The sequence below is a fragment of the Thamnophis sirtalis genome, unplaced genomic scaffold (assembly GCF_051295495.1).
Source record: "Thamnophis sirtalis isolate CommonGarterSnake01/CBP01778 unplaced genomic scaffold, rThaSir2_p1.2 scaffold_13, whole genome shotgun sequence".
NCBI lineage: Eukaryota > Metazoa > Chordata > Lepidosauria > Squamata > Natricidae > Thamnophis > Thamnophis sirtalis.
This window is the reverse complement of record NW_028261393.1, coordinates 27349767-27362623: the sequence shown is the minus strand read 5'-3', so window position 1 is coordinate 27362623 and position 12857 is coordinate 27349767. Positions and strand designations below refer to the sequence as shown.

The 12857-nt window shown below is 46.1% G+C and overlaps 1 pseudogene; it reads right to left on the bottom strand.

Moving 5' to 3' along the window:
* Positions 1-217: 217 nt before the first annotated feature.
* LOC148043106 (uncharacterized) lies at positions 218-3927 on the bottom strand (annotated as a pseudogene).
* Between the last annotated feature and the right edge of the window lie 8930 nt (positions 3928-12857).

Sequence of the window (12857 nt, the reverse complement as noted above, 5' to 3'; positions counted from 1 at the left end):
TGGAGTTGAGAAGGTTTTTATACCTTTTCTTGGGCTTTGCACTTGAGCTTCCTGTTCCTGTGCAAGGACATTTATTCTCTTGGCTGTTGTCAGACTCCCATGGGGCAGTTATGTAGGGGTCATAGCTGGCTCTATAGGCAAAATACAAATCCTAGGTGTTTGTCTGAGCTAAGTTTAGTTGAAGTTTGGAGGGTGATGCAATAATTCCAATTATGGCTTAATGGCTTTGCCCTGTGTTGGCTCTTGTGTGAGGGCTAATCTGTCTTTGTTCAGACTTTGCTGCAGGGAGTAATGGATTACCAAATCTGCATTTCTAAAAGCTGTCCCAGCATCTTGGGGCAGGGGACTGGGGCTCTGAGTTTCTGTCTCCCTTAAGATTTTTAGTTCTCTTTTAGGGGAAATATTTTATCCTGCCTTTTTCTAAATATTCCCCAAAAACATTTCATTCTTCTGGGAGAGGGGTGGGTGCTAACCTTCTATAACACACACACACACACACACTGTTTTGTAATTTTTGTGTTTGTTTGTATATTTAATTACAATGTGTCCTTCTGGCACAGGAATGGTGCCAAACCCCAAGTATGTGAAGTGTTAATACCACTTTATAATGCCTTGGTAAGGCCACACTTGGAATACTGGATTCAGTTTTGGTCTCCATGATGTAGAAAAGATGTGGAGACTCTAGAAAGAGTGCAGAGAAGAGCAACAAAGATGATTAGGGGACTGGAGACAAAAATATATGAAGAACGGTTGCAGGAACTGGCTATGTCTAGTTTAATAGAAAGAAGGACTAGGGGAGACATGATAGCAGTCTTCCAATATCTCAGAGGTTGCCACAAAGAAGAGGGAGTCAAACTATTTTCCAAGGCACCTGAGGGTAGAACAAGAAGCAATGGGTGGAAACTAATCAAGGAGAGAAGCAACTTAGAACTGAGGAGAAATTTCCTGACAGTTAGAACAATTAACCAGTGGAACAGAAGTTGCCTCCAGAAGTTGTGAATGCTCCAACACTGGAAGTCTTTAAGAGTATGTTGGATAGCCATTTGTCTGAAATGGTATAGGGTTTCCTGTCTAGGCAGGGGGTTGGACTAGAAGACCTCCAAGGTCCCTTCCAACTCTGCTATTGTATTGTATTGTATTGTATTGTATTGTATTGTATTGTATTGTATTGTATTGTATTGTATTGTATTGTATTGTATTGTATTGTATTGTATTGTACAGTACAGCAGTTGACAAGGGAAGCGAGAGACAGGAGGAATTTCTTTAGCTAGGTTTAATATAAAGAAATAAAGGGAACCAGAAAAACTTCCACTCTACTTGCTAGTGAATTTGTTAAGGTGGCATCTCTGTATGCCCTTTCACGCTCTTTTCTTGGAACAAAGGTCATGGCTGCCCCATGGACTGGGGGTTAGGGACCCCTGATCTAAGGAACTTGTAGTGATACAATGTTTTCCCCAAAATAAGACAGGGTCTTATTTTCTTTTGACCTCCAAAATAAGCAATTGGCCTTATTTTCAGGGAGGTCTTATTATTTTTGAGGTGCAGGAGGCAGAGAGTGTGGTCACCTCACGGCTGCTGCTGTGTTGCAATATTTTCACAGAGGGCTTATTTTCAGGTGATGACTTATTTTAGCGCATGTGCTCAAAAGCCCGATTGGGCTTATTATCCTGGGGGGTCTTATTAATTAGGGAAACAGGGTAGGGGGTTCAGGGCGATCACTTCCGATAGCTTACCTGGTACTCTGCCTGTATCTATATCTTGGAAATAAACTTCACCTCTTAATGCAACTGCCTATTTCTGTCTTCGTTTTCTTGTCCTGGCTCAGAAAGAACTGGATTTCCTCCCGACACTCCATAAAAGAGGCATCTGTTTTTTAGCTTCATTTTCTAACTGTGATTGCTCACTGTGATTGCTCTTTCCTGAGGTTTTATGTGCCTATAGTGAATGTACAGAAGAGGAAGGAGTCAGGCAGTCTGGTTCAATAACCTACATCGATTTTTTTTAAGGATGCTTGGAGAGTATCCATACACACACACACAGTTTATGCAGTTGCATGGCTAAAATCTTTACATGGAGCACAAAAGGATTCTGTTAGGTATTGTAATGGCTGACTCTGGTTCTGTCAATTTTTTTCTGTGTAAACATAACATCTGAAAAAATAGCTGTGATTAGAAGGCAATGCTGCATTTAAATATATCATTCCTTTTTGTTAAGAAACAACTACATATATACATATATTAACTGCACTTGAGATTTGTTTTAGCCGCATGGGAGCTGACTTTTGGGCAGAGAAAAGAAACGTGTAATCAAAAGACTAATTGTTCAGAAATATCTGGCTCCAACTATTTAGCACTTTGCAGAATTAATTAATATAATCTGGTATTTCTCAATCTCAGGAACTTTAAAGATGTATGGATTTCACAACCCCCAGAATTCCCAGCCACCCAACATGCCTGGGGAATTCTGAAGTCCGCACATCTTAAAGTTGCTGAGGATGAGAAACACAGATAAAAGTAAGGCAACTTTAATGTGACATCCCCAGAGCCTGGTTTAATGGGAGCTTCTCCTAAAGCCACATCTTAAGGCAGAATTGGCAGAATCTTCAGTCTTGCAATTGGCTGGCAGGGAGATAATATAAATACCTGACTCCGAGAAGAAGAGCTTGGAAGGTCCAAGGGAGGTTTTCTTTTATCAGATTAACCGATTAACAGAGTTGAAAGGTTTGGTTTTGTTTAATTTGGTTTATTAGATTTATATGCCGCCCTTCTCCCAAGGACTCAGGGCGGCGTACAACATTAAAAGAAACACATAGTACAAAAGTTAAAAAAATTAAATAGAATATCCCAAACAAACCCAATTAGATAACAATAACATTTTTTTTAAAAAAAATCGAATTAAAATTAACAATGATCAATAATTTATTTTATTCTTTTCAGGCCAGACTGGCTTGCTGGAAAAACCAACTTTTTAGGGTGCGTCGGAAGGACCGGAGGTTGGGGATTATATGAAGCTCCGGGGGAAGCTCATCCCAGAGGGAAGGCGCTCCCACAGAGAAGGCTCTCCCCCTGGGGAATCGCTAGCTGACACTGTCTGGCCAACGGCACCCTGAGGAGGCCAACTCTGTGGGAAGCGAAGGTTGGAGACGGGACGATAGTTGGCTAAAGAAGCTGGGTCCAGGGAAGGCTTCTTAAGGAGGGGCCTCACCACCGCCTCCTTCAAGGCGGTGGGAAAGAACCCCTCTCTTAACGAAGCGTTGGTAATTGCCTGGAGCCAGCCTCAAGTCACCTCCCGGGAAGCCAAGACAAACCAAGAGGGACACGGGTCCAGCACACAAGTGGCAGCACTGAGTCTCCCCATAATCCTGTCCATGCCCTCAGGAGTCACAGGGTCAAACTCATCCTAGATGGTCTCCACAAGCTTCATCCCCATCGACTCACCCGAATCTACCTAGTCAGAGTTCAAGCCTGTCCGGATCTGAGTGATTCTATCCTGAAGATACTGAACAAATTCTTCAGCCCTATCCTGCAAGGGGTCTTTCCCAGCTCCTTGGTTAAGTAAGGAGTGGGTCACCCTAAACAGGGCGGCTGGGCAGTTATCTGCAAACGCGATAAGAGTGGGAAAATGTTGCCGTTTTGCCACTTTTATCGCCACTAAGTAGGATTTAATATGAATTCTTACTAGTGTTCGATCAGATTTGGACCGGCTGACCCTCCAACCACTCTCTAGGCGTCGTTTCATCTCTCGGAGCTCCTCGATAAACCAGGGGGCTACCTGGGATTGACACCGGGTCAGAGGCCCCAAAGGCACAACACGATCCAAAGCCCCAGTGGCCGCTCTATCCCAGGCTTCCACTAGGGCTTCAATCGAGTTGTGAGCAAGGGATTCAGGAAAAGTCCCAAGCTCCATCAGGAACCTTTCAGGGTCCATCAGGCACCTGGGGCGGAACCATCTAGTCGGTTCTGCCTCCCTGCAGTGAGGAATAGCAGTATGGAAGTCAAACCTGATGAGGAAATGATCCGACCATGACAAGGGTTGGATAGAAATATCCCCTAAATCTAGATCATTCATCCACTGCCCAGAGACAAAAATCAGGTCGAGCGTGTGTTTCCTGTTATGGGTGGGGTCGTGAATTAACAGAGTTAGGTCCATAGCCATCATGGAAGCCATGAACTCCCCAGCTGACTTGGATGTCTCGCCAATGGAAGGCAGATTGAAATCCCCAGGATCAAAAGCCTGGGGAAATCAACTGCCAATCCAGCTAACACATCCAGCAGCTCCAACAGGGCCGATGATATGTAGCAGGGAGACAGGTACGTAACAAAAAGGCCCACCTGAACTCCAAGGCCCCATTTCACAAAAAGGGACTCACATCCATCTATCTGAGGCACAGTGACCTCCTGAGGTCTGAGACTTTCCCTAATAACCACAGCCACCCCCCCGCCCCTGCTCTGGGCTCTCGGCTGGTGAAACACCCGGAAGCCTGGTGGGTATAATTCACTAAGGGGAACACCCCCCTCATGGCCCAACCAGGTCTCTGTAATGCATGCCAAGTCCGCTCCACCCTCTTGTATGAGGTCGTAAATGAGGGCAGCCTTATGTACCATGGACCTGGCGTTAAGCAACACCAGCAGGAGACCAGGGTCCTGTAATCCCGAGCACCCAGGGGTGTGAGAAGGGTGATGAGGGTCGGAACGCGCGATCGCTCTTAAACAGCGAACCCGCATCCCCCGAACATAATTTGGCTCTCGGCCCCCACCATATCTGCCTCTCCCACAAACAGTAGAGATGGTGAACCCCCCCCCAATGGAATGGCTTAATGTCTCCCCCGGAATCCCAACCCTTCCCAGCACTCCCGACCCGCGCCCATTAGTTAGCTCTGGCCTGTGCCGTGGCAGACTCCCCCGCAAGCCTGTCTGAGCCATCCATATCAACCTCCCCATCCACCCTTAAAATTTGATTAAAAAACCCTTGTAAAAAATTCCTAAGAAATCTCTTCTTCACATGCCACCTCTTGGGATCCAAAGATTCGTCATTAAGGAAGCGTCTTGATAGACAGGAAGGCCATCCTTGGGAAAGGGGGAGTTCCCAAAGGGAATAAAGTTCTGTCGCAGTATAGCATAGAGGAGAGTGTGGCATCAACCAAACGGGATGACATCACGGGGAGATGGAATGAGGAGATGACATGTCCATGGGGGAGAGGGGAGCCGACAGTGTTCAAGGGGGGTAGCGGGAAGCTGCTGCTGGGCACACCCTCGCCGGTTGCAGAGATCCCAAGCCGGGTGACCCACTGCCGCTGAGCACTCCTACACTGGCTTCAGAGACCCCAGGCCGGGCGTCCCAATGACCACAACCACGCCGGCTGTGTTCAAGAGGGGTAGCGGGAAGCTGCTGCTGAGCACACCCGCACCGGCTACAGAGATCCCAAGCCGGGTGACCCACCACCGCTGCCGCTGAGCACACCCACACTGGCTACAGAGATCCCAAGCCAGGTGACCCACCACCACTGCCACTGAGCACACCCACGCCAGTTTCAGAGACCCCAGACTGGGCGTCCCAATGACCACACCTGCGTCGGCTGCAAAGACCCCAGGATGGGCGTCCCGCAGCTGCCGCTGACTGCACCCACACTGGCAGCCGCCAACGCTCTTCATTCTCCTCTCACCGCCAACCGCCTTATTTCACTCACGATGTTCTGGCTATGAAGCAGTAAATCGCAGCTCAAGAGTATCCCCGAGGTCCCAGGAAGTTCTCATAGCTAGACCTGGAACCAACGATGGAATAGGGTACCCCTGCAAGCCCCCGAGAAGGACAATCATCTTCCCTTTATAGGTCATCTAGTCCAACCCCCTGCTCAAGCAGGAGACCACGCACCATTTCTGACAAATGGCAGTCCAATCTCTTGTTGAAAATCTCAAATGATGAAGCTCCCACAACTTCTGAAGGCAACTTCTGTTCCATTGGTTGATTGTTCTCACTGTCAGAAAGTTCCTCCTTATTTCTAGGTTGAATCTCTCCTTGGTCAATTTCCATCCATTATTCCTTGTTTGGCCTTCAGGTGCTTTGGAAAATAGCTTAACCCCCTCCTCTCTCTGGCAGCCCCTCAAATATTGGAAGATTGCTATCTTGTCTCCCCTGGCCCTTCTCTTCACTAGATTAGCAAACATTCTTCATATGTTTTAGTCCCCAGTCCCCTAATTATCCTGGTTGCTCTTCTCTGCACTTTTTCTAGAATCTCAACATCTTCTTTATAGCGTGGTGACCAGACTGGATGCAGTACTCTAGTGTGGTCTCACTAAGGTTCTATAGAGTGGTATTTGTACCTCCCTTGATCTTGATTGTATCCCTCTATTAATGCAATTTAGGATTGCATTGGCTTTTTTGGCTGCCATTGCACACTGCTGGCTCATATTTAGCTGGTTGACCACTTAGCTGGGGGTGGGGTGAGATAGATCCTGCCACAGAAAAAGCACACTTCCTAAGTATTATGAAGGCAAGACTTAAAAGCTGGAGATTTGCTTCCTGTGTGGATATTAGTTCTTGAGATAAGGTGGCCCCCTCAAATAGCCTAGAAGGAGGTGCAGCTTGTAAAGAAGAGGTATTATACAGGTAAACTGGGAGGTACACCTTAACTAGCCACTCTGCTGCATTCTGGAACATTTCAATAGTTCAATTGGGAAGTGACCAAGGTATGAGTCACCATGACCACTTTGCCGGTTCCCCTTGTGGAGGACTCAGATCTGGCAAACGTCTCTTTCCTCCTAAAAATAAGGGGTCATTTAATTCATTCATTGATTAATTATATTTTACTTGAAAAAAATGGCCATCTATATTGCATAAAACATTGCTAGGTGACTAATAAATGAGCACACAAATAATATATAAGCAAGATTGCTTCACTCTGTCCAATGGACTTGAAGAAAACAATCCTATTGCACCTGGATTCAGGTGAGTTTCACTGTTCAGATCCTAAGAAGTGGCCCTTGTCCTGAGTATGTTTTGTGCCCACCCTCCTGCCAGTGCCTGTCCCGTGTTGTTGAAATATGGCAGCTCTAGCTGTTTTAATCTTGACTAATTGGACTTACAGGGAGAGCTGTACTCAATTATACCACCCTAATTAAAGGACCAAAGTTACAAGTGTGACGTGTCTTGCTTTCAGCAATTATGATTAATTATGGCAAAAGACGCACACAGATGTTTACTGTAGAATTCTGCGGGCAAACGGGAGTTGAATATTGATAATTGAATCATCCTTTTTGAATGGGGGAAAAATCTGGGGGCTGTGATCGCATTTCTGTCTGTGTTCTTTTGGAGGGGCATGGAGAAAGGAAGGAAGGAAGGAAGGAAGGAAGGAAGGAAGAAAGGAAGGAAAAAATGTTTTTCTGGACTGTCAGCATGGATAGTCCAGGAAGAAATTATGGAGTCCTAGGACAGGAATCCTTAGACCAAGGGTGTCCAAACTTGGGAACTTTAAGACTTGTGGAGCAGAGTTGGCTGGGGAATTCTGGGAGTTGAAGTCCACAAGTCTTAAAGTTCCCAAGTTTGGACACCCCTGCCTTAGACCATCCCAACACATGCTTTTCTCCAATACTTCTGATGGAGTCTCCATGATTTCAATAGACTTCCACCGTTGGTTCTCTATTCAGCCTCATAGACTCAGGAGAATAAATCAATTATCTCTTTCCTGTAGATGACTTTGGGGAACAAGGGAAAGAGAAGCTGCCTTGGAAACAATCAGAACAAAAGAGGGAGGAATCCCCAATGGAACGGTCAAAGGAAGAAAGTTAAGAAGCCTGCGCTAATGGATCAGGCAGTTAAAAGTAGCAGTGAGACGTTTCTACCTTTAGATTTGCAAGAGTTTGTTAATGCAGCCTAACAATAAAGGAGAATTAGCTCATCTGTTCGTGTTTCCTGTCTAGTCTACTCAAGACAGCTAACCTTGAAGACTGCTATATAGAGAGAATTGTAATGGGATCGACAGGTGTCATTCTGGGAAATAGTTAATTCCGGTTAACAGTTAAGGCAGCCATGGGGAGGAATTGCGAAGTCCCATTACCCAGCAGCCATATTGCAAAAATACCCACAATGTGCTGTCTCATTCCAGATGTGTCCTCCTGCCCAGAAAATAGGAGATGTCTATGCCAAGATAGTACATTCTGTTGAATATGCTAATCATTGGCTGCCTTTTTGAAACATGGGAAGCTGTAGGATTGGGTTTACAAACTTCAGTCGATAGATTTGTAGAATAAAGGTAAAGGTTCCCCTTGCACATATGTGCTAGTCGTTCCTGATTCTAGGGGGCGGTGCTCAATCTCCGTTTCAAAGCCGAAGAGCCAACACTGTCCGAAGATGTCTCCGTGGTCATGTGGCCATCATGACTAAACACTGAAGGCACACAGAATGCTGTTACCTTCCCACCAAAGGTGGTTCCTATTTTTCTACTTGCATTTTTTACATGCTGTCAAACTGCTAGGTTGGTAGAAGCTGGGGCAAGTAATGGGAGCTTGCTCTGTTACACAGCAATAGGGATTCGAACCGCCAAACTGCCAACCTTTCTGATCGACAAACTCACGTCTTAGCCACTGAGCCACAACTTCCCTTAGATTTGTAGAATATATTAAGCTAAAAGCTAACCAGCTTCATTAAGAGCAGAATATGTGAATCAGATAATTATCTCTTGCCAGAGAAACTTACCATATAGATAGAGTGCACAGCAATTCTTCACTCTTGATACGAAGATAATCCCCCCCCCCCAATTTGCACGGGTAAAGCAGACATCAGCATCTTGTTTCTTGCTGTGAGCTTTAAAAAATGACATTGGAGCTGCCACAGTAGGTGCACACAGAACCTTTAAAGTGTAAGAGAACTTAACAAATTCAGAGATCCAAGAAGAAGGAAGCTAAAGGTGACATAATAGGGTTAAGGGCAAATGGAGTTTTATAGCCTAAGACAGGGATCCCCAAATTTGGCAAATTTAAGATTTGTGGACTTTAATTTACAGAATTCCTCAACCAACCATGCTGGGTAGGGGATTCTGGTAGTTGAAGTCCACAAGTCTTAAATGTCTATGGAGATTCTCAGTCATCCAGGTCATGGTTGTTCCCAAAGGTGCTTTTTCAAGAGGCAACCTGGACTTTCTGGTTTCTCGGCTGAAGACATTTAGCTTCTCATCCAAGAAGCTGCTCCAGTTGAAGAAGCTTTTGGTTGAAAAGTGAAACATCTTCAAAGAAAAACCAGAAACTCCAATTGCCTCTTGAAAAGTCCCTGTCAGATTCCTAAAAGTGATACTGCCATTCAGTTGGGAGGAGGGGAGCCTCAGAGTTAAATCATTAGCTACATCTGAAACAACTGAGTTTTACAACTTTACAACTGGTTTCCTGTCACCGGGAGACTGAAGGTCCCAATATCTCTAGAGGGATGTTTATGATAGCCATGTGGGATATATAACTTTGATGTCTAACTAGAGATAGCCATGGGAACATGTGTTTTATTGACTCCCAGGGCAGAAGAGTCAAGGATGCATCTTCACACTTGTGTATTGGTCAGAATCTGCATTCGGACAAAGGGGAGGGGTCATTATCAGCTTAATCCTATTTGCATGGCCTAAAGGTTTTCAGATGCTGCTTTGCTTCTAATAGTTTCCATCCTGACTGATTAGAGGTTCCTTTTGAAATAATCCGTTTCAAGAGTCTTTACTTTCTCAAGTTATGGGAGGAGCCATTAAATAAAGCAGCATCTCTCTGCAAAGTGGTTAACCAGGAGAGAAACATTTTTTCTCTACCGAGGGGACCCAGCAACCCATGTCTGAGCATAACAGCGAACAAGGGGAAACTGACTGCTGGAGGGAGATGGAAACCCCTCCACAACCAGAGACCTGCTCCTTGTATCCTGGCGGAGAGAACGGAGTGAGCTTGGAGGACCCCAAAAAGCCCCGTTGGTCAATCAGAATCGGTATGAAAGACGGCTGGGAAGAGAATACTAGGGGAATCACTCTTACCCGAGGTAGCCAAAAACCAGGGTGGAAATTGGAGTTAGAAGCCCCCTCTGACCAGGAGGAGCTAGATGAAGCCGCGCTGAGAGAGGATTCTCTGAAGAGGCATGTAACCCAGTTGGTGATGGAAATGTTGGAAAATCTCAACATCCGGGGGGAGCCAGACTGGCAACCGAGAAGCGTTGGAAGGGCGGCAAATGGGGGTGACGCCAGGGAAACTAACCCCCCTCTGGTCCCTGCTGATCAAGCTGACGGCACAGCAGCAACAGCTAGGAACCCAGAAAACCCTCCCCCCCAGTTGGCACATGGGTTGGGGGCCACTCTGAACCAACCCCGAAACCTGCAGTTAGAAAGGAGAACTCCTTCCCTGGGGGCAAAATTTGATGGGAACCTGAAAAAAATGGGATTCTTTGTGGCACACGTGCTCACCTACATGCAAGAATATGGGTGTGATTTTCGAACCCAAGGAGCCCGAGTGCGAGTGGTCACCCTAGCCCTGGAAGGAGCCACTGACAGATGGATGCTGACTTTACATGATGCCGATGCATCAGAACTGCGGGACTGTGATCGGTTCATGATGGCCCTGTGATGACGGTTCGAGAACCCCCTTGCAGACCACAAAGCATGAGACCGCATTAAAGTTGTGAAGCAGGGATGCCGGCCAGTGGCAGAGTATACTGAAGAATTCTGAGACCTTGCATGTCATGTGAACTGGCCAGACGATATCCTGGTAAGCTGGTTCAAGGATGGGCTGAGAGATGGCCTCTACAATGCTTGTGTGGCCTGAGGTGCCCCAACCCATCTACATGAGTGGTATCTTATTGCTGAAGAGGCAGAGATCAACATGGCCAGAAATCCGTATCGGGCAGGATGAATGTGGAAGAAATCCCCACCCCAATGGAAACAAGAATCTTTTAAACCGGAAACAACACCTTCTCCGAAATCCTTAGTCTGTTTCAAGTGTGGAAAAGAGGGGCACCAAGCTGCAGAATCCCGTTCTCAGGAACTGGCTAAGAAACCAGATTGGCCATTGGGGGGAAAAACCTACAAAACCTGGCCAGTGCGGAAAGGAGATGGCCCTGAGGAGCAGGGAGACTGTAGAATTTCCACCCCCTCCCTTCTTTGAGGAGGAAACTCCTGCTTCGCAGCAGGAGGAACCATACTCATCTGGGAAGCAAACCAATTAAACCGCTTACTTTGCCCCTGAGACTATTTATCCCCAACTGGGAGAGGGGGATGAAAATCACAGCTTTACTGGACTTGGGGTGCACCCGCTGTGGTTCCACCACAAATCCGCGAAGCCCTTATCCACGGAGACATAAGCGCGAAGACTAATTTGCGTCGTTCGAAGCGCTAAGGAAAAACGTGACCCTACCGCGATGACATAATCGCGGCGGGCAAATCCGCGCATTCCCAAGCACTCAGTACCCTAAACCTAACCCTAAACCTAACCCTAACCCTACCCCTACCCCTAAACCTAACCCTAACCCTAACCCTAAACCTAACCCTAAAACAAACCCCTAAACCTAATCCTAACGCTTACCTTAATTGAAATCAGCTTTTTGCCGCAGCGCCGTTTTAAAGCGCCCTTCTGTTGCTGCGCTGTTGTCGCAGTGGTGATGACGTGCGGTGATGATGTCGCGGCTTTAGCGACACGCTTATATCTCCGCGGATAAGGGCTTCGCGGTTTTGTCATGCCACACCTACTGTTTGATCAGCCCAACCCTGATAAGGAAGCTGAGGATTAATGTAAGGAAACTGAAAAGCCCCATAGCTTTTTGCCAACTAGATGGGTCAATAGCAGGGGGTAGCCAGCTTCATTTGCCACTGAGCCTCTACAGATAGGCATCGGAAGCCACGAGGAAATGCTTACCTTTATAGTGGCACCTGGCATGGAATGGCCACTAGTTCTGGGTCTTGCATGGCTGAATAAATGGAACCCTAAAATTAATTGGAAGCAAGGCACCATAAGAGTGCAGATGCACATGACTTTTGCTGAGAATCCAGACAAAGAAACTGAGGGGGAAGAGCACCTAGAAACAGCAATGCCTTACACTATGCCAACCCAGGGCATACCCAAAGAATGTAAGGACTTGGCTGAGGTTTTTAGTGAAAAAGCATCTGATGAGCTTCCCCCCCGCTGTTCCACTGACTGTGCGATAGAAATCCTACCCGGAGCCAAACTCCCTAAACCCAAGATGTATAGCATGTCTCCAAGGGAGCTGGAAGAACTGAGGGCATTAATTGAAAAAAACTTAGCAAGGAATTTCATTGAACCAGCCCGACCAAAAGTTGCAGCCCCAGTGTTGTTTAGAGAGAAAAAAGATGGCTCCCAATGCTTATGTGTTGATTTTAGAAATTTAAATTCAATCAGTATGGCAAATGTATATCCTCTCCCACTCATGAAGGATATGCTAGCATACCTAGCCAAAGGGAGAATTTTTTCAAAGCTGTTTTTAAGGGAGGCTTACTACCGTATCAGAATTAAGGAGGAAGATGAATGGAAAATGGCATTTTAACACCCCTTTTGGATGCTATCAATTCAAAGTGCTACCATTTGGGCTACAAGGGGCCCCTGCAGTATTTATGTAGTTAATAAATGAAGTGTTGTGGGAGCATCTATATAAAGGCTGCATAGTCTATATTGATGACATTTTATTATATTCTGAGACCAAGGCAGAACATGTAAAACTAGTCCAGGCGGTTCTGAACAAACTTCGCTCTGCAAAACTTTATGCTAAACTCTCCAAATGCAAATTCCACCAAGAAAAAATTGAATACTTAAGATACCGCATCACACACCAGAGCATAGAAATGGATCCTTCGAAAGTACAATCAGTACTTGACTGGGAACCACCAAGAACACACA